This window comes from Onychostoma macrolepis, chromosome 18, assembly GCF_012432095.1.
Source record: "Onychostoma macrolepis isolate SWU-2019 chromosome 18, ASM1243209v1, whole genome shotgun sequence".
Taxonomy (NCBI): domain Eukaryota; kingdom Metazoa; phylum Chordata; class Actinopteri; order Cypriniformes; family Cyprinidae; genus Onychostoma; species Onychostoma macrolepis.
This window is the reverse complement of record NC_081172.1, coordinates 16596583-16616967: the sequence shown is the minus strand read 5'-3', so window position 1 is coordinate 16616967 and position 20385 is coordinate 16596583. Positions and strand designations below refer to the sequence as shown.

Sequence of the window (20385 nt, the reverse complement as noted above, 5' to 3'; positions counted from 1 at the left end):
TTGATAACAAATGTTTTGCTCTGGAAAACTGAACAAACTTGGTACAGAAATCAGCCATTGTTTCTAGCACTGTACTCTATACATTGGGTCTTTTACTATTTAAATTTGAAATGATGTGATAGCCCGAGGACAAGGTGTTTTTTTCATTTTGAATTACATTTTTTATTTTTTTTAATCAAAGTAATGTAAAGACATTTAAAACCTGTTGTATGATGGTGAATAATGCCATCACACATTGCTCTCCTATTTTCATGGACATGCAAATTCACTAGTCCGCTTTAAATATTTTTGCTTATGGAAATTCACACGCATTTTTAAGACTGGCATATTTAAATGTGAATTTCCATTAAAATGGTTTCTGATCATTCATTTTTGTGTCAGAATCCACAAATAGGGTGTCCCTTTTTCAAAGCATTAGGACACTTCTGTTGTCAGATGTTTGTTGAACTATTACTATTATCAAATATAAAACTATCTATAGCACAAAACTAGCTCGTTTTAAAACTTGCTGCACTTAATCAACATGTCTATTTTTTAGTTACAGTTCTAGACATTTATCTGTTTCTATAATACGTTTCTGCACAAGATTAAACTTTTTGATTTATAACATTTACAACAGTGTAAGGACACAGGACAACCTAATAAATGGTCATTTTACCCAAGTATTAAAATCTCCTTCGAACACAACTTTAGATAACTTAGAAAGATCAAAAACATTATTTGCCAATTTACAGGCTGCAAAGTATTTGCATAAATGTTGGTAAAAATTTGTTGACAAATATTAATAAATAAAAATAATTTAAAAAAGCAAATAAAGTTGACAAACGATAAGTTTCAAAGTAATTTAATAAAAGCATATACCCCATCCAGTATTATTGTAATAGAAGAGGGTGTCAAATCGAGTGTGTTATAACACGAAAGACCACAAGGGTGTGCTATGCACTACTCAACAAATGTGCCTGACCTGCCTGCTAAGTATAACGTGCTATAGATAGACATGTATCTAAATTTAAGACATACTATAGAGTTCTCCAAAAAAGGAATTTCTTTGCAACCGAAAACTGCTTCTATTGCACATACCACGTGTGCGCTGGTTGCAAAAATGCTTTGAAATACCCCCAAAAATATGACACTGCAGTCTGACGTCATGCAGTCGCATCAAAGCACATTAATTTCCCTCTGGAAGCATTGTGCCGTACAGTACAACACAACCAAAGTGTCATTTACACATTTAAACTACCTTGTCTTTACTGCAGTCGTTAATGCGTTGGTTTTCCCATTCAGTCATGCTGTGCGACACCATTCTATAAGCTTCTCTAATCGTATCTTAACCATTTGGCAGATGCTTATGGATAAGGAAATGTACAATATTGATTTGTTTTTGTTAGAAGAGAAGTACTATATTTCTAATGCAAATAAGAGAAGTTTAATCCCAAATGTCACTAATTTCACTGTCAAAAGCAAAGGAAAGCCAGAAAGACTGCGTCGTCGTTGTTTAATGAATGTGCCATTGATTCAATACAAGCGATGCCTATTAGTTATTTTATTTGTATGTATATCGTTTGTAATGCTGTGTGAGAATTAAACTATAAACTGTAACATGTTGCTCCCCACGTTACATTGCGGAACTCGCTGTCTTTCATACATTACTACAGACACTTGTGAATGCATCCCCGCGCATGCGCAGTGGCCTGTGTGTGTGTGTGCGCGAGTAGCACCGGGCGTCGTGGTTTCGGTTGGCTGGGAGGAAGAGGAATAACGAATGTGGAGCCAAGAAGAATTCCTCGTTGGCGAACGGAGCTGGGGCGAGAAGCGACAATATCCACAGGATTTCTGAAACGTTTTTACGGACTACACATGTCTCCTTAGGGAAATTCAGGGAAGTTTTCCCCTCACGCGTTCCCGGGTCGGATAAGGTAAGAGACGTTTACCGGGGATAATTAGTTTTTACGATCAGGTTTAAATCAACAATGCGAAGTGGCGAGTAAAACTCGGGAGCCTTTGGACAGCTTTCAGATTTTGTCATGTTTCTTTATTATGTACACGAGAATATAGTGGGCAGTGGTGGTTTTTATGAAGCTAGCACTGGTCATTATGCAGGATTTGGGATCACTGTAATGTATTTTCATTAAGTGAAAAAACGTTAGCAAATATAAAGGCTTTAGTCCTTCCTGATCAGTCAGCGCGCATGCGTCAGCACTATGTAGTTTTTACTCACCTGAACTAAAAGGCCATGCCACAATACTCAGACTACAAGTTTCACACAAAGGTGCTCTTGTTGTTACAGAAGTTAGTGTCTTTTGAAGCCTCTTAAAATGATGTTTGTTGCTGGTGAGGGCAGATTGTTGCTCTCTCGTAAAGTTTTAGCACATGGAGAATTCTTGGAGAACCCAGTGGAAATGCTGCTAGGCAATATCAGTCTAGAAATGTTGCTTTGCAGTTTGTTTAGGCATAAATTATCTATTTGGTTTGAGTTTTAAGTTTTGTGTTGAACACATTTGTGCATTATTTGGACATACACGTTATGTATTTTTGGTAAAAGGCAGAAGACTGTAATTGATCTCCGCAATCTTAATAACAACAGGTGGCTTATGTGTTGTTATTGGATTAAAGGAATAGTTCAACCACATTATTATTCTGTAATAATTAATGTACTATCATCTTGTTACAAACCTGTATGACAGGGATAATTTTTTTTTTTTTTTTTGGGTGCAATACAAAAGTTGTAGAATCATAGCCTCAGTCATTTGCTATTTTGCTTTAACCCTGTAAAGCCAGATGTAAAATATTGGTCAGTCATCATCTAATTGTTTTGTAATGCAACATTTTATTTAACCTTTAAATCTAAACAACAAAATTTGGTTTGTTCATTGTTTTATTTATTTTATTGATTTTTATCATGTTAAATTTTTTTTCTGATAAGTCTATATCTGAAAATCTGATAGCTTGTAATGTTAATCAGCAAGATCTTTGACATAAAATGCACATATAATGCATCAAAAAAAAAAAAAGGAAACTGTAATCGAGTAAACATAAGTTGATTCAGTCCAGTAAGCAAATATTATTAATAATATAAAAGTTATTCTTTTGTTTGTAAAGATTTCGTAGGTTAAAAAAAAAAAAATTAAAGTGAAGTTCATTTTTTTTTAGGAGTTTTTAGAGATTTTTAAAAAAAAATAGGCCTTTTGCTTGCAAAAAAAAATAAGTTATATCAGATGACAGAAGCCATGCAGTAGATTGTGTACACCAGGTTTTTCAGAAAATTATGATCATTAAAAACCCTCATGTATCAGATAACCCATAGGGCTAATTTTGTATACAAGTCCCTAACATTTCTGGTTAGGTTTGAGAGTAAATTTAAAGAATTTATATAGTAATTTTCATTTTTGGATGAACTATCCCTTTAAGGGTTTTGTTATGAATATTATTAACTCCACTGCAGGTCATGCACTGATGTGTAGCTGTATAATTAAAAATCAGCATATGTTTCAGGGGAAGTCAGATGGCATTACCAGCACACACACCACACCACCACATTAAACAATATAAAATTAGAGAACCAGACTGTCGTGCCTGGAATTTAGAGGTTTTATTTTAGTAACTTCCTCTCTGAGGCTAATTCAATCACATGAATGTATCTGATACAAGTCATATTGGCCAAATTCAGTTCTCATGGTATGTGTATCAGAGAACAGTGAGGGGCTTTTTTTCTGGACAAATGTGGACATCAGTCACTGCTGCCACTGACACAAAAATAGTCTCAAACTTGGAGCCGATTCTTCTCCCAGGTAATAACTTAAGACAAAATGTGTTTTTGTGAAGAGCTGAATGCTGTTGTAAATCTCAGTAACTGCATCCAGGTGTTAGGCTAAACTCCAGTTTTCTGTAACATTCCCTGTAAAGTAGCAGTATATCTGTGTGTGAAGGAATAGCTGGAGTTCTTGGAGTTCTTTTACCATCAACTAACCAGAAAAGCCTCTTAAACTCACAAACACTGTCTTTCGCAGTCTGCTGGTTAGTTATTGATAGGTGGAGGGTTTTGAATAGACAAACTCAGCTGAGAGTAGGCCTGGATTGTCTGAGGGATTTGCATTTTGTCATTTGAGTCCTTGTAGGTCTTTTTAAGGCTGTGGTGGCATTGTCGCCTCTTGTTTGTAAAGGTTTTGTTTGTTCTTACATTTGTGTGTCATTGTTTTTTGGTGAAGAGAGAAATGAACAACTCATGGGCCAAGAAACGTGTCTTTTTAAGCTCTAAGGATACAAAATTATGAAATATTTTTGAGCAACAGTGAGGTCAAGCAGTTTAAACCATAAGTGTTTTGAATTTCATGTAGGGCAAGAGTGAGTTATGAATAATATATCTTTATTGTCACATAACGCTACACACCCTTCTCTGTGTGTTTAGACATACAGATTTTCTATTCTAATTCATCTACTAAATAGACTACTTTTGTGAGTAATTTCACTGATTTGTAAATGACCAGTCTGAGCAACAAAAGGGTAAAAGAGAATGTTTTGACACGTAATAACTGCATACTAATGTGGACTTTAGTATTCTCTCTGGGTTACATTCTCAGGTAGGTTATTAGTGTGACATCACTACCTGCTTCCATGTCATCCATTAACTGGGCCAGAAATATCCCTAAAGCTGCTGAAGTTTCTTATTCTCTCTCACTCACTCTCTCGTTCACTCTGCTCTCTGCTCTCTCCTTCTGCTTGTTTGGCCAGAGTAAATATAGCCTGTTTGGTTTTTTGCTAGAGGATAAACACAGATGTCGAATCGGACTGTTTGCCACTGCGGACTCACCCCAACGGTTTCTCTTAGAGATGTAGAAAATGACAGAAAAGGTATAATAATCGCTCAGAAAATGCACAATAATAATCAGAAAAGGCTTAATGTAGTCATTATGGCTGGCTGTATCCTTATTGACCAGTCTGGCCGGCATGTGCCAAGTCGCAGTTAATAGATTTACTTGTGTAATTACTGTAATAGCATGGAAGGTAGTTAAATATTACATTAGTAATCGCACATTAGCTAGGGAGCTATTTGCATCGTTCGGAGAAAACGGCTTGTTTTGCTCATTTTGAGTGCTAAAACTGACAGCACTGTAATATGATATGGTACAGGAGAGCATATAGGCTTTATTTGAGATTGTAGAGCTACTCAACCGAAAGGCAACAAGTGGTTCTGTCACCTCAGTGTCATGACTTATTGACGTGTCTTTTCTTGAGAATGTGTCATTTGTGAAAATGATTTCCACAAAGTGTCGGTGGAAGTCAGCAGGCTGCCATGCTGTTTTTACACCTGTTTCAATTCAGCCTCTCCACCTGCTCCGCTCCAGAACCAGAGAGACCTGATTGACGAGAGAGATCCCACAGAGTCGAGGGAGTTTGAGCGCAGAACAAAACGAGTCTTTGATATTGGCTTCCCCCCCCCCCCATTTAGAAACAAGTCGCATTCATAACAGAATAACAGAAAGCTGAAACCTAAAACTGTCATGCATAGCTTAAGTGTAATCTGGGGTAAAGTTTAAAAACAAAATAAAGTAGGAAAAAATGTTGAGATACACATTGTAGGAATTTTGTCAGGGCTGTCGTATAAAAAGTATAACATTTCTCATTGGTAGAGTTTGTTTGTGATGAATTAAAAAAAATAAAATAAATAAGAGTGATGCGCTGATATAAAAATACGTTTTATGGTGGCTGATAATCACTGTGATTATGTATATTATAAATGTACTCTACCATTCAAAAGTTTTGGGTTGGTAAGGAAAAGAAGAAAAAAGAAGTCTCTTATGCACTGTAAAAAAAAAATCCGTAAAGTATATGGTAAAAATCCGGCAGCTGTTGGTGCCGGAATTTTACCGTAAAAAATACGGTAACAACATTTTAGGTTTTACGGTTTTAACTTAAATCTACAGTTAAATACCGTCATTTCATTATCTGATATAATGTTAATATACCAACCTACTGAAGTACTGAAATCTGTTTTGTACCTTTGAAATACACTGATAACCACCAAATGCAGGTGATGATGAGAAAGTCACATGATGAACCAAAGCCCATCACGAGCAGCTTTTAAATATTAACATATATAGAAGGTGCTCAGTGTCATTCACACAAACACTAAACACCATCATGGTGAAACTCATTAAACTGAAATATGCAATAAACATTAATTTAACAACATTAGATGTAACATACAACCCTAATAAACATGACTGATAAGAAAAAACTAAGAAGAAACATAGTTTCTATGTAAAACATAGTTTCTATTTTCCTGTAAATTTTACAGGAACTTACCGTTAACCATTTAACATGTTTTTACTGTAGCGTTTTCAATTAGCGTTAAAATCACGGTCATTTTTTACAGTGTGCTCACCAAGGCTTCAGTTTATTTGATCAAAAGTACAGTAAGAAGATTACTGTAAAATATTATTACCATTTAAAATAAGTTAGCCTGTCTAGTTATATTTTAAAATGTAATAAATAACTCCAGCCTCTAGTCTTCAGTGTCACATGATCCTTCAGAAATCATTCTAATATGCTGATTTATTACTTAAATACATTTCTTATTATCGGTAGTGAAAACAGATACTTTTTTCAGTATTCTTTGATTAATTGAAAGTTCAAAAGAACAGCATTTATATGAAAAAGGAATTTAAAACGTTATAAATGTTACTGTTACTTCTGATCAATTTAGTGCATCCTTGTTGAATAAAATTATTTATTTTTTTAATCTGACCCCACACTTTTAAATAGTATTATATTTTCAAGTGAAATCAGGCATCAAAACAATATAATATACATTTAGAGATGTACAAAATATCAGCATATTGTTGGTTATTGGCTGATATCTGTGAATATTCATCAGCCAATATTTATTTTTTTCTGCCTATTTAAAGATTTAGATCCTTGTCTAATTTTAATAGTTGACAATAGCCTATGGTTTCCCTTTTAGAGCAAGTTTCTATGAGCTGCTGTGTGCATGTAATGAAAGTTTTTCAGTGTTTTAATGTTTTTATGAAATTTTTTTATAGTTTAAAAGTAGAATAGATTTATAATATCAAAATTTATTGGTTATCAGACATGACATGAACAAAATAGTCTTATCAGCCGTAATTTCCATATTGGTGCATTTCCAGATACAGTTGAAAAGAAAAAGCTTCACTTATTGAGTTAGAAAATATATATTATCTGTGCATATAGTCACAGAGAAACCCTGCTTCCCTAGTAAAAATGTTATTTTTTTATGTGTTGTAACATTAAAGAAAAGCTTTTAAATGTCTTAGATGTCCTCTGATTTCTTAAACATCTAGCCTGGAACCATTTTTGGATGTGGGAGTACTTGGGAGATCTGAGAGGGAAATTGACTTTACCAATAAGTGTCTCAAAAGGGAAAAGGCTCTTTGTTTTATAGAGGATCTCCATTAAATTAATGACACCAGATGTTTCAGACCCACACAGTTGTGGAAGTAGGCCATTCATTGTCCCTGGAGATCTCCTTGTTCACAACTTTCTGTGCTTAAGGAATTTCCTATTGATCTGGCCGAGCAATTTATTCCTCTCTCTCTGGAGAGACGGGGAGGAAGAGAGACATCGAGAGGAAACTGTCAGAGCGAGTAGGGGATCCTCGAGAGCATGTCAGCGGATACGCGGGAGGAAGTGTTGATGAATGGACGCCGACTGTCTCGAATGTCTCCGGTACCGTAGCTTCCAACACTTCCGGCAGTTTCTAGTCTTAAACCAGACACGCTTTCTGAAGTGTAGTTACGTCACCTACAAGTGAACTGAGATGCGGACTTGATAGACCCCATTAAGTGGGAAGTTTTGTTGCGTCTTCCTCCATCTGTCTCTTATTGAGAGAAGTGTGGTAGCATTGTGCGTCACGCTGGTTCTTTCTAGTGCACTGTTGGAGAGGAGGGGAACTCAGACAGGAAATGAGGGAGATGCGAGGAGATGACAGGCCCATGAATCACCCCCACTTTGAGGAGATGGGTCACATCAAACACACACAGTGCGTTAAAATGCCTCATGTTACCTAAGCGAACAACAGAGAAAACGCATTCACTCCATGTACTCTGACCCACTCATATATGCCAAGAATTCAGTCCACTTTAAGAATGCAATGCATTTTATGAAGTGAATCATGCACTGTTTAAAAAAATGAATACTACATTACAAAACTGACTACATTTTACAACACTATTTTAGTCTTTCTACTTTAAAATGACAATTATAATTCAATGCATTACTTGATGTTTCTTTGTAACTTTTAGTGAAATTTACTAGTTTGTGAGTGAAAATTGTAAACCATTTTTTTTTTTTTTCTTCCAGTTTTTTTCATGCGACCACCAAGAGGTATTTCTTTGCCGTATGGTTTGTTGTGTGTACGCTCTTAAAAAAAGGTAGAAAAGCTGCCACTGGAGCAGTACCCTTTCAAAACCTAACTAATATACCTTTTAAAGGAATAGTTCACCCAAAAAATTAACATTTTGTCATTAATTATTTAACCTCGTAGCTTTCCCAACCCGTAAGACGTTTGTTCATCTTCGGGAAACAAATTAAAGGTCCACTGAAGTGCTTTGAAACACGCAGCGTTATTTTATGTGTTTACGTCATTTCAACTGAAACAGGAAGACAGGGCGGGACATATCAAGCAATCCCGCCCCCTTTTTTAAATAGCCAATAGAGTTTTTGTTTATATCACAGCTTGGGCCAGAGCCGTTGAGCTCAGTAAAGCTGCATTTGACAGCGTATGTCATCTACAATTTCATCCATATCGCTATCAAATTTTAAATTTAGTGTAGAATTCAAATGTGTTCAATATGTTTTGTGGTCAACGCAGATTCACGCATATAATCCGCTCCATGCTATCGTGTTTCTGGACTGGAGCAGACCATGTGTGCACTGCGGTGGTTCATGTGAAACCAGACTTCTTTCGCCCCAATCTGAATCGTTCCCATCCCCTATATAGTGCACTGTGCCATTCGCTGTACAGAAAATATTAACTCTGTGAACTGCAGCTTCAGCATCTATTTAGGGAGTGGGATGCTTCGGATTCTAGAGAGCATTTGATTGGACAGAAAGTTTGATAAGAAGCTGAAGCGCAAGGTGATGTCATCAAAATCATTGATCCATTTTAGTGGAAGTTAGAGACTGTAAGTTTTGAATGCTTATATTTTGTAAATACAAATTTTGTAATTCTTTTGGAGCACACTTATAGATAAACGTAAGGCTAACATTTTCATACTAAAAGCCATAAAACTTAAATTTTGATTTCGTTGGGGACTTTTATGGGGAGAATTATTTTTCTGTGCAAAGAAAATAAAAATAACTTTATTCAACAATTTCTTCTCTTCTGTGCCAGAATTCGACGTGCGTTCATGACAGTGGAAGCTTTTGTACCTTTTTTTTTTTTAAACTGTCCTGTATCCTACAAGTGTCCAGGGTTTAATTTTAAAATAGAGAGAGATTCTTTTGAGCGTCTTTAAACGCTTGTGTACTGAATATTTCTTTCTCTTTCTTTCCTCCTTCGAGAGCCCTGATGTGGTCAGAGCTCGAGGGCCGCACTTTTTCCGCTCTGTGTAGTCTGCACACGCCCACACGCATATGCCTACACTCGTTTAAGTAGCCTACACATTCCTGCATTCACTCTATCTTTGGACTGCAATACCTTTCATATTTTGACATCATTTTTACAGAGGAATTGCAACCAAACACAGTATAGCCATATCATAGATGGTTTATTGGTTTACTTCTCTCTAATCTGTTAAATTGTGGTCAGATATTGTAATGATTTCTTGATTAGTCTGTCCTGTATCATTATCCACTGATTTCATTGGGCTCACATCTAGAGAACTGATGACGACCTGCACAAGGTTCAGTGCTGAAGGATTCTTTTCTGTAGCCAACATTTCCATAGGCTCTATCACAAATATGATATATGACTGTCAAAGTATTTTTAGGTCACGCTGTATTTATTTGATCAAAAATACATTAAAACAGTATTACTAAGAATATTATTGTTGATTTTCCAGTCTTCAGTGTCACATGATCCTTCAGAAATTATTCTGATATGCTGATTTGGTGCTCAAAAAACATTTCTTACGTTTATCAATATTGAAAACGGTTGTGAGACTGAATATTTTTTTTAGGATTCTTTGAGTAAATAGAAAGTTCATATGAAATAGAAATATTTTGTAACATAATTGTCTTTTCTGCCACCAATCTAATGTGTCCTTGCTGAATAAAACTTAATTTCTTTGGGAGAAACCAATCTTACTAACTGGAACTTTTTGAATGGTAAATGTAAATGTAAATTAATATATGCATGGAACAACAGCAATAATTTGTCTATTTAAAATGTAAACATTTTGAAGTCATGCTCACAGGCCTAGATAATGCGATTGCACCTTGGCTTCGTCAAGCATGTATACTCATTAATCGCACTACAGTTTGCCTCAGTGGGTGTATTAAACCTTCAAATATTCAATTACGCATTCACACATTGGATCATGGACAGACAGATGAAAACTGTAGCCCAAATATGCAAAAACCTGCTTTAAATGTGCATGTAAAAGTACATGCTGTGTTGTAAGCCATTGAGGAGAGATTTACCTGTTCATACGTTCCTTATTCAGCTCTAGCTTGAAGCGTTCCTGCCCACAGTGACCATATAAACTGAATTATGGCCTGTGGGTGAGTGTTTCTCAAATTTGACAAGGATAACTCATAATGAGCTATGAACAAAGCTGCTTCCAGGATCACTTCAAAGATGTGACGTTGGCGGACTCAGTGGTACCTTGCCTCGTGCAACCCTTATAAATGGCTGCTCACAAGCGAGGCGTTTCTGCAGTTCAGAGCTGCCCTCCTTCTGTCAGCACACTGGTTGTGGCTCAGACAAAGCTGCAGATTGTCTCCAAAGTGCTGGAGTGCCAGGCTTGGGGTTAATACTGACGCTCGTGCCAAAAGCACCAAGGGCCTCGTTTTCTCGCCACTGTTGCAGACTGGAATTTCTTGAGAGGAAGTCGTGTATGTGCGTTCACGTGTGCTTGTGCGATTGTGTGCGTGTTTGTAACTCTCCATAGCCAAAGTCCAGCAACTGTAGAGTCATTGTTTTAATTCTAATTGAGTTCAGCATGGAGTCATTCCCAGAATGCCATTTAGTTAGTTTTCATCGCATGCCTTTATCCATTACAAAATCAGATTTGGTGAAAGGGCAGAGAGTTTCATGATTTGGTACTGTTGCAGAAGTCATTGCGTGCAGACTGTGTCACAGATCATCTATAAGCAGGCTTACGAAGAATGTCTGCAGATTTCCACATTTGAGTTCCTGGAAATCAAGTTCTAAACTCAAAAAGTTTTGCATTCAGCTAGTTACTTTTGGTTTCGATTATCTGCATGAGGATACCAGGAAGGTGACTGTCTGTAAAGCATTGTTTTCATGCAACCAACTCCACCCACAGTCTTCAAACATAAACAGACGTTCATCCACTGTTATAAGAGCTTTATTGCAGATGTTTTGAAAAATATTTGTTTTTGTGAAAACAATGACAAGTTAAAATAATTTTCAGTCATAGCTGTAATCTTTGGGATAACTTGACACTAGCCAGGCGTGTCAGTCAAACATGTTTGATGTTTAATATAAACTTAAGCCACCTTTCCACCATCTCCGCTATTTGCATATAATTGTCGCATTTTGCCCCAGGAACAGTCATTGCCTATCAAGCATATTTGATTGGATTGTAATAATTCGATTTTTTTTAAATGGTCTATTCTGCTAATTCAAATTCAATTGTAGAATTTTTGGAAAATAAGTCTTAAATATTCTGCTTAGTTTCTATTTTAATAACTCAAGTATGGTTTTCACCATAAAAATAGCCAAAAATGGAAAAAATGATGGAATAGTATACCGATTCTCACTATTAACTAGTTGCTTATTAGCATGCCTATCATTAACATATTGGCTGTTTATTAGTATTATAAAGCACATATTCTGCATGACCATATTCTACATCCCTAATCCTACCCAATACCTAAACTTAACAACTACCTTAATAACTACAGTAGTCAGTCAACATTTGAAGTGGATCAAAAAGTTCATCAAAGTTGTCCTAAGACAAGAACGGGTATTGTTTTGGTTTTAGGACGACTTTGATGAAAGGATTTGATCCACTTCAAATGTTGACTACTATATTAATAAGCAGTAATAAGGAGTTTATTGAGGCAAAAGTTGTAGTTAATGGTTAGTTAAAGGTGCACTAAGCGATTTTTGCCAAACGAAGTTGATATTTGAAAGCACCAAAACAAACATGCCCACACCCCAACAGGACCTCGCCCCTATTTTGAAATCTCCTCCCCACACATGCGTACACAACCATGGCAACGATGATCAAGGAAACAAGTGAAGATGACACACAAGCACATTCAAACAAAAACGAATAAGTTGTGTGAAACTAAGTAAAATCAACGTTACTCACCTATCAAGAAGAAAAACAACGCCATTTTCCAGGCCTTCCTTCTCCTTGAGTTCTCTTCCCCGTTGGAAAGTTGCTCCAATATTTACGCGGGTCCTACCTCTTGCCTGATCATAACCCTTCTTTTGAATATTTTGTTTCTCTGATATTTTCCTCTTTTTAAAATTTTTTTTTATCTGTCATCTCTCTGTATCTATAGTCGAGCTGCTAATATCCGTCCTGTACACTCAAATTGAGCTCTCTCTTCTCTCTATCATTACAAGGCATGCCCCCTTACTGCTGATTGGCTACAAGTGTGTTTTGGGACTCAGTCCGACACTGTGATCAAAAGCGTTTTTCGAATATTTGTGCACCTTTAATAGTGAGAACTTGACCTTAAAATAAAGTGTGACCAAAAAAAATCACACAAACAAACGATCAGCCTATGTCAGTCGCATAGAACTTTCAAAGTGGAAGCAGCCATTATGCTCCTCTTATTCATCATTGTAAAATAAATGAGTAACGAATCTATGAATACATCCACACAAAACAAATGTCCGCTAATATATCATAAAGAAAACCATAGTAGCTTTCTATGGTGAATTAATGTAAATAATTTTAAAATAATTATTTTGGACATAATTTTTCATAACCAACATAATACAGAATAGTGTTTAAATAATAACGTTTTAGTACAAAAAATATTGGTAATTCTTAACTGATGCTGATAGACTACATCACATGCAGTCTAGCCAAAAAAGTTAAATGCCACAAGTATTTCAATGCGCCTGAAGCTTAAATCCAAAATAATCTGCATATGCAAATAATTGGAACTCAACAGCTCCTGTTCTACTCTCCATTGGAAATGAGCGACTTTCCAAAATGAACGGCTGCTTTAGCATATGTGGAGTGGAGTTTTGTTCCAGTGAGATTTCTCTGTGGATGCCACAAGATTAAAAACCAAGCCACAGACAAAATGTCCTGTCGCTCACTGCTGGTTAGACAAAAAAGCTTTATGCTGTATCACATTGCATGGGGTTCGAAAAATAATGCGACCTGTATTTATCTCCAAGTATTTAAGTCTCTGTGAGCAGATTTGAAATGCTGGTGGCATTTGTGTTTTTTTTTTTAACCCACTTATTTATTTATCCCACCATGAGTTTGTCTCTCATGCTGTACAGCACAGTGTCTGTGGGGAGTTGAAAGCTACTCGCCATCTCACACACACACACACACACACACACAGACAGATGCTCACTACGTAGAGTGAAAATGAAGAGTAATGACAGTGGGGTGTTGACTGTTGTGTTCCTGGATCTCAGGAGAGTTACACTATACACCGCCAGAGAGAGAGAGAGACAGAGGGAAATGGCCTGTTTTCTCTGAAGAACAGTTGAGCTCTTATCATCGTGGGAGAGGTAGAGATGGACCGATTAGGGATGAGAGGTGATCGGACCTTTAGATTGTGAGAAAAAGCAAGGGAAGATCCGAAAGCATGCGGATGAAAGTTAGGTGCACCTCTGTTTGGATTTTGTGTGTCCTGATTCTGGCATCGTAGCTTTCAGACGACCATTACTCTTTCAGTCTATCTCTTTCTCTTCCTGTGTTGATTTTATCAGTCTGACATAGTTACACGTTTTGGTCACGCTAGCATAAAGAAATCCCCCCGAGAGACTAGATTGTCTCGTAGCGATTCAAAGGACTTTGTGAGCTGTGTGAGAGCGAGAGATTGATAGGGGTTTTCTAAAACAGAGCAGCCTCTTTCTCATGAACGAGGTCGGGGTTATAAATTAGCCTGTGTGAGAGAGAGAGGCTTTGGCCACAGCCGTCGGCCGTGTTTTATTCTCCCACAGTCAACGAGGATGAGCCATCGTCACTTCTCCCCTGTCCGCACGCCCTGAACGATGACGGGAATGTAAAGTGGGCTGAACTATGCGTGGAGCCTATGAATTCCTGCACAGATCAGCAGTATAAACATACACACGGTCACGCTCATGTAGGGGTGCGCCTTTCAACCGGTTCCCACGTCTCAATCTTGCAGGAATGTTACTAGCCCTATGGGGAGTATTTAGACGTGCTCTATTTTCTTTGCCTTTATTCCTCTTGAATCCGTTCGCGCCATCTGTTGTATCTTTACCGAGTGAAATATGGAATCAAAGCACTGCTTTATTGTCACCCGGTGCTGAGATCTGTGGAAATGACAAAAGGCTCGCTCAGATGGGATCTTTGAGCACACGCACTTTGAAAACACACATTAGAGCAAAAGTATGAGTTCAAATGGAGATAATGCCCGTTTTATCACTGAAACTCCTGGCAGGAAACTTTATGACCTCATCGTCTTCAATGCAGGAGCCACTATTAGCAGCGTAATAGTATCTGTCCTATGGCAGCTATTGTCAAAACACCCTTGTTCCCTGTTATCAGTTACAGACTGCTGACTGGACTTGAGCTGCGATAAACCATTTTGCACATGACTTTGGCATGAGAACAAGTTTCAGTTGCATCTTAAAGTATGTGTATGACCCGATAATCAGACAATTGACATCGTGTGCACCTTTTAGTATTTGTTTATATACCACTACATTTTTTCTTTATTTTGAATTAGCATTTATTTTTATATTTTGAGTTTTCATTTTAATTTTTGTTTTAGTAATTATTTTATGTGCTTTTGTAAATTTTTTTTACTATTTCTATTTAGCTTTGTTTTTTTTGTTTTTTTTAGTACTTATTTAATTTTGTTATTTATTGAAGTAATTTAACTTATTTTTTTTGAGGCAGCATCTTTAATTTAAATTTTTCATCTAATAGTTTTGATTTTATTTTAGTTTAGTTTAATTTAGCTTAGCTTAGTTTAGCTTTAAAATGTTTTAGCTAAAAATAGCAGCACTGGCATACACATGCAATTGTATTACATCAACCACATGCAATGTCTTAAATCTCATTGAAATATAGCACATCAAATTGTATGCCAAGATGACGAGACACATGATAACTAAGGTGTTGTTAAGGATCTGTATTAACTAGGTTTTTTGATAATGTTTGTAGCGCTGTCAAACGATTAATCGTGATTAATCGCATTCAAAATAAAAGTTTTTGTTTACATGATATATGTGTGTGTACTGTGTATATTTATTATGTGTATATATAAATACACACACATACAGTATATATTTTGAAAATATTTACATGTATATATTTATATTCATATAATTTATATAAATATATTTAATATATAAACATAACATTTTTCTTAAATATATACTGTATGTGTGTGTTTATATATACATAATAAATATACACAGTACACACACGTATTAAAAAGTTTTATTTTGGATGTGATGAATCACGATTAATTGTTTGACAGCATTTTTGAAGTGCATATTTTTGTCAGTTTTGTAGGTTGAGAGCCACTGTCTGTATTTTTATTGCATTGGGGAAGATGCACATTCTGCACATTTATTTTCTTTTGTGTTCCATAGAAGAAATAAGATGTATCCTTTTGATACACCTTCCTTATAGGCACTTTACAATAAATTACTATATATATATTATATATATATATATATATATATATATATATATATATATATATATATATATATATATATATATATATATATATAATAATAATAATAATAATAATAATAATAATAATAATAATAATAATAATTATTATTATAATAATATATTAAAAATTTTAAATTCAGGAATAACACATTATGTTGATCAAAAGTGATGTATAAAGACTTTTATAATGTTCCTTTTGAACTTTTTATTCATCAAAGAAATATTATTATCCTTTAATAACATATGTAACTAAGTGCATGATTTTTACTGTACATTTCTGTCATACTTGCCACTAATAACCTACTCCTAAATTTAATGTAGAAATTTAAAATTTTCTGCTTTGCTGCTTTGCAACAATTTGTGAAAAGCGCTATACAAATTACATTTACATTTAGTCATTTACAAATAAACTTGAATTGAATTGATCATTTTAAATTTTATTAAAGTTTTTATTGATATAGTATTTTTTGTAAGGTAATCAGGAAGAAAAACAGAGGAACATAAGGAGACGCAGTAATAGGAAGGAAGGGAGACGCAGAAGGTGGTGTGTGTGTGTGTGTGTGTGTGTGTGTTCCCAGGTGGCTCCTGAAGTCACAAAGCTCTATTCTAGAGGGTAAATGGGAAGACAGTAACTCAAAACGAACAGCCTTTAAGAGACACAGACTGCCTCTCCAACTGAGCTTCCTCCATATGTTTTCTATTCTCTGCAGCACACACTGATGGCAGTGTTTAGTCTTCAAATGCTCCCTATCATGGGTCTTCAGCTGTCATAAAACTCCTTATCCTAGGTGCATCTTTCTTCCTGAAAAATATAAACCTCATTAGCTTCTATTTTCCTTTTTTAGTGCTACTTATTTCAAGATGACTTTGCAAACACTACCATTCAGACTAACACTGTTTGATCATCTTAATGCATCCGTGCTGAATAAAATATTTCTTTAAGAAAAAAAAGTGCTTGCATAGTGTACTTGAATGATGGTGCTACAAGCTACTTCAAAGAATAGCGTGGTACATGTTCTAAAACCATAGTTATACCCTGATACTTTTTGTTAGCTCTCTTTCTTCTCTCCTCCTTCAAAACAAACTATCTGGCTGCTTTTGTGCGCTTTCCTTCCCTTTTCTCTCTCTCACACAGAAATGCAGCCACACCTTGTTCCTTTATATCTATCAGTCAGTGCTGCTTTTGTTGGGAAGACTGGAGTCCATTCACATCTGCCACAAAACACCTGTTATGTCACGCTGGGTCCGGTGGGAAAGGAGTGACTCACCAGGGTCTTTTCTTTTAGGCTGGTCTAGGACCAACTTTATATTCAAACACTGAACCACTGCAGGTAAAACAGCTACACTGTTCGCAGTCAGCTTCAGATGCAGTTCTGCTTCAGACACAATCAGTCTTCAGTTTGCCTCGCCGTCGCACTACCTGTCCCGCTCAGACTGTTTCCTAATGTGTGGCCTTGGCAGCTAACAATATAACACTGTGTCCTCATGTTACTGCTGTGCGGCGTGAGAAAGGGACGTTATGAGAAGTTTGCTGTTGACCTCAGCCAGAAGCAATTAAACTGTTTATGAAGCATTAACTTAAGTATTCGTTTTAGGCTTGCTATTTATTTTGTGACACACACATGCTAATGCAGTCCTGTTGATTGAGTCCAGTGTCCACTCAGAAACTCAAATAGTCTTTTAGAAGATTTGAAAACCATGGAGTGTTTTGAGTAAGGACGGACATTGGATGAGAATCACACACAGGAAGTTGAGCTCACTCTCTGGACTGGCCTTTGCGCCTCAGTAGACTTGTCATCTGGAGTGGCCTCACACTGTGTACTAACTAGGTGTGACACACAAAGTGTCAAGTGTCACATCTCTTCCGTGTTAATCTGGGTTTTTGTTCTAATCGCTACCGTTGGGATACATCAAAATGCACTCGAGGGTGGACTTGACATTCAGCCCTCATATCCTAGTCAATAAGAATTTAGGTCTGGCTCTCTTCCTGGTATGGAAGGTCTACATTACATGAGCCAATTAGTTCCTGATTGTTAGAACAGAATATGCATAATGGATGGATAAAATACTAACAGTGTGTGTGTGTATATATATATATATATTATATATTATATATATATATAATACAATTACATACATACATTTCAGCACAAAATAAAATACTCCACCCCAAAATGAAAATTTTGTAATTAAAGGGGTCATATGACGTTGCTGAAAAGAACATTATTTTGTGTATTTGGTGTAATGCAATGTGTTTGTGGTTTAAGGTTCAAAAAACACATTATTTTCCACATACTGTACTAGTGTTGTCACGGTACCAAAATTTCAGTATTCGGTACCGATACCAGTCAAAATCCATGGTTCTCGGTACCAATTTCGGTACCACATGCTAATTAAAAAACACACTATTTTTAATAAAGTCAAACAAAAATAAAATGTACAAAAATCAATGCCATTCTTTATACTTTATTTAAATTGTGTTTCAAGTTTTTCCGCAAGTAATAAAAGTATGAAAAACAGTAAACAAGTTTCACCCAAATTTAATTTGTCTTTTAATTAATTAAATTGAAACACATTGTATTGTTTTGGTAAAAAGGGATTTACTATTAAAATTAAAATATGGAAGAAATATTGTGACTTCTTTAAAAAAATAATAATAATAATAATAATTATATATATATTTGTAATAATATTTCTGGCACAATGTCTTTAAGATGAACTTTTATTTTGACGGGTTGCCGTGAATACCTTTACATTTCTGTGTAGCTATATGATATGACGCTGGTTTTACTCAATGAACGGTAAAATGCTCGCGAGGACTCTCAGAGCAGTTCTGTAGATGTTGTTTATGTATTTATGTCCTCATTGAGACGGCAGATGATGAATCACCGCGAGCATCAGGCGCTTCAGTGTATGTAGTAAAACGCTGCCTCTGCCATTCATTCACTCACACAGAGACTCGCAGAACATGCGGATTCATATTTGAATCGACTTTTGCAGCTTAATATTTACAGATACTAGTCCACGTCGCGATTTGATTTAAGTGCAATGACCTACTTTTGATTAATTCATCCAAACTTTGACAAACTCCGTGACCATTCCGTGCTAAACTGTAAATTCCGTTTTTATAACTGGATTCCGAGATTCCGTCCGCGTTTTCTGCATCGCGGAAATCATCGGGCCATACGCGTCAAGAACCGGGTTGACCGGGTACTCTGTACCACCGGTACTTAAAAAAACCTGGTACCATGACGTTTTCACTTTTTTAGTACCGACTTGGTACCGAAGTACCGGGTCTTTTGACAACACTATACTGTACATTATTGATGCTCCTCTATGCTCTGCCTTTCTGAAACGCGTCGATTTTTACAAAGCTCATCGTTCTGAGAAGCGAACTGTGCTCTGATTTGCCGGCTATCCAGTGCGTTGTGATTGGCTGAATACCTCAAGCGTGAAACAGAAATGTTACGCCCCTTACCATATTGTGATGCCGTGTCCTGGCGCGACGAGACAAAAACAATAAAACCCATTATAAACGAGGCATTTATTGCATCCAGTGGGGACATAATTACTGATTATAAGTGTACGCAGTTTGCGTCCAGCGGATATTCTCCAAAATGGCGCTAAGCTGACGCAGAGGAGACGAATTGTTGAATAAAGTCGTTATTATTGTGTTTTTTTTTTTCTGCGTACAAAAAGTATTCTCTTAGCTTCATAACGTTACGGTTGAACCACTGATGGCAGATGGAGTATTCTGATGATGTCTTTCATACTTTTCTGTGCCTTGACAGTGTTAATTGTTTGGCAGTCAATGGGACAGTCACAAGCCTCTCGGTTTTCATCCAAAATATCTTAAATTGTGTTCCGAAGATGAACAAAGCTTTTACGGGTTTGGAACGGCATGGGGGTAAGTGATTAATGACAAATTTTTCATTTTGGGGTGGAGTAACCCTTTAAGAGAAGTAGGGCTGCAACGATTAGTCGACATTATGGACAACGTCGACAATAAAAAAAATTGTCGACAAATATTTTTGTTGTTGAGTAATCGTTTGATCTCATATGACCTAATGTAAGAGCCTGCAATACTGCGGTCTGACCAGTGTGGCGCTGTAGCGCAAGACTGTAATTCAGCTCTTCCGGATGCAATTCAAGAGAAGAAGACACACACAGAGCTTCAGAGAAAATGTATCCGAACTTGAGCGGCGTTTGGATGAATATGTAAATATATATTGCGCTTTCCTCTCAGTAACGAAATAAACACAACAAAAACTGGCAGCAGTGTGAAAGCAGCAGTTAAAAATGCATCTGATTACAACGAGGTGGATGTTTGCATGAGCTCTGCTTTTCAGTAACGTAACGT

At 36.3% G+C, this 20385-nt stretch overlaps 1 protein-coding gene across 2 annotated transcripts in view; it reads left to right on the top strand.

The window, feature by feature from the left end:
• Nucleotides 1–1686: 1686 nt before the first annotated feature.
• sipa1l3 (signal-induced proliferation-associated 1 like 3) overlaps nt 1687–20385 on the top strand; it is a 92805-nt gene continuing 74106 nt past the window's right edge. For both annotated transcript variants that reach the window (XM_058750855.1, XM_058750854.1), the window contains exon 1: nt 1687–1916. The gene's annotated coding sequence lies outside the window, so the exon portion shown is untranslated. The remainder of the gene's footprint in view (nt 1917–20385) is intronic.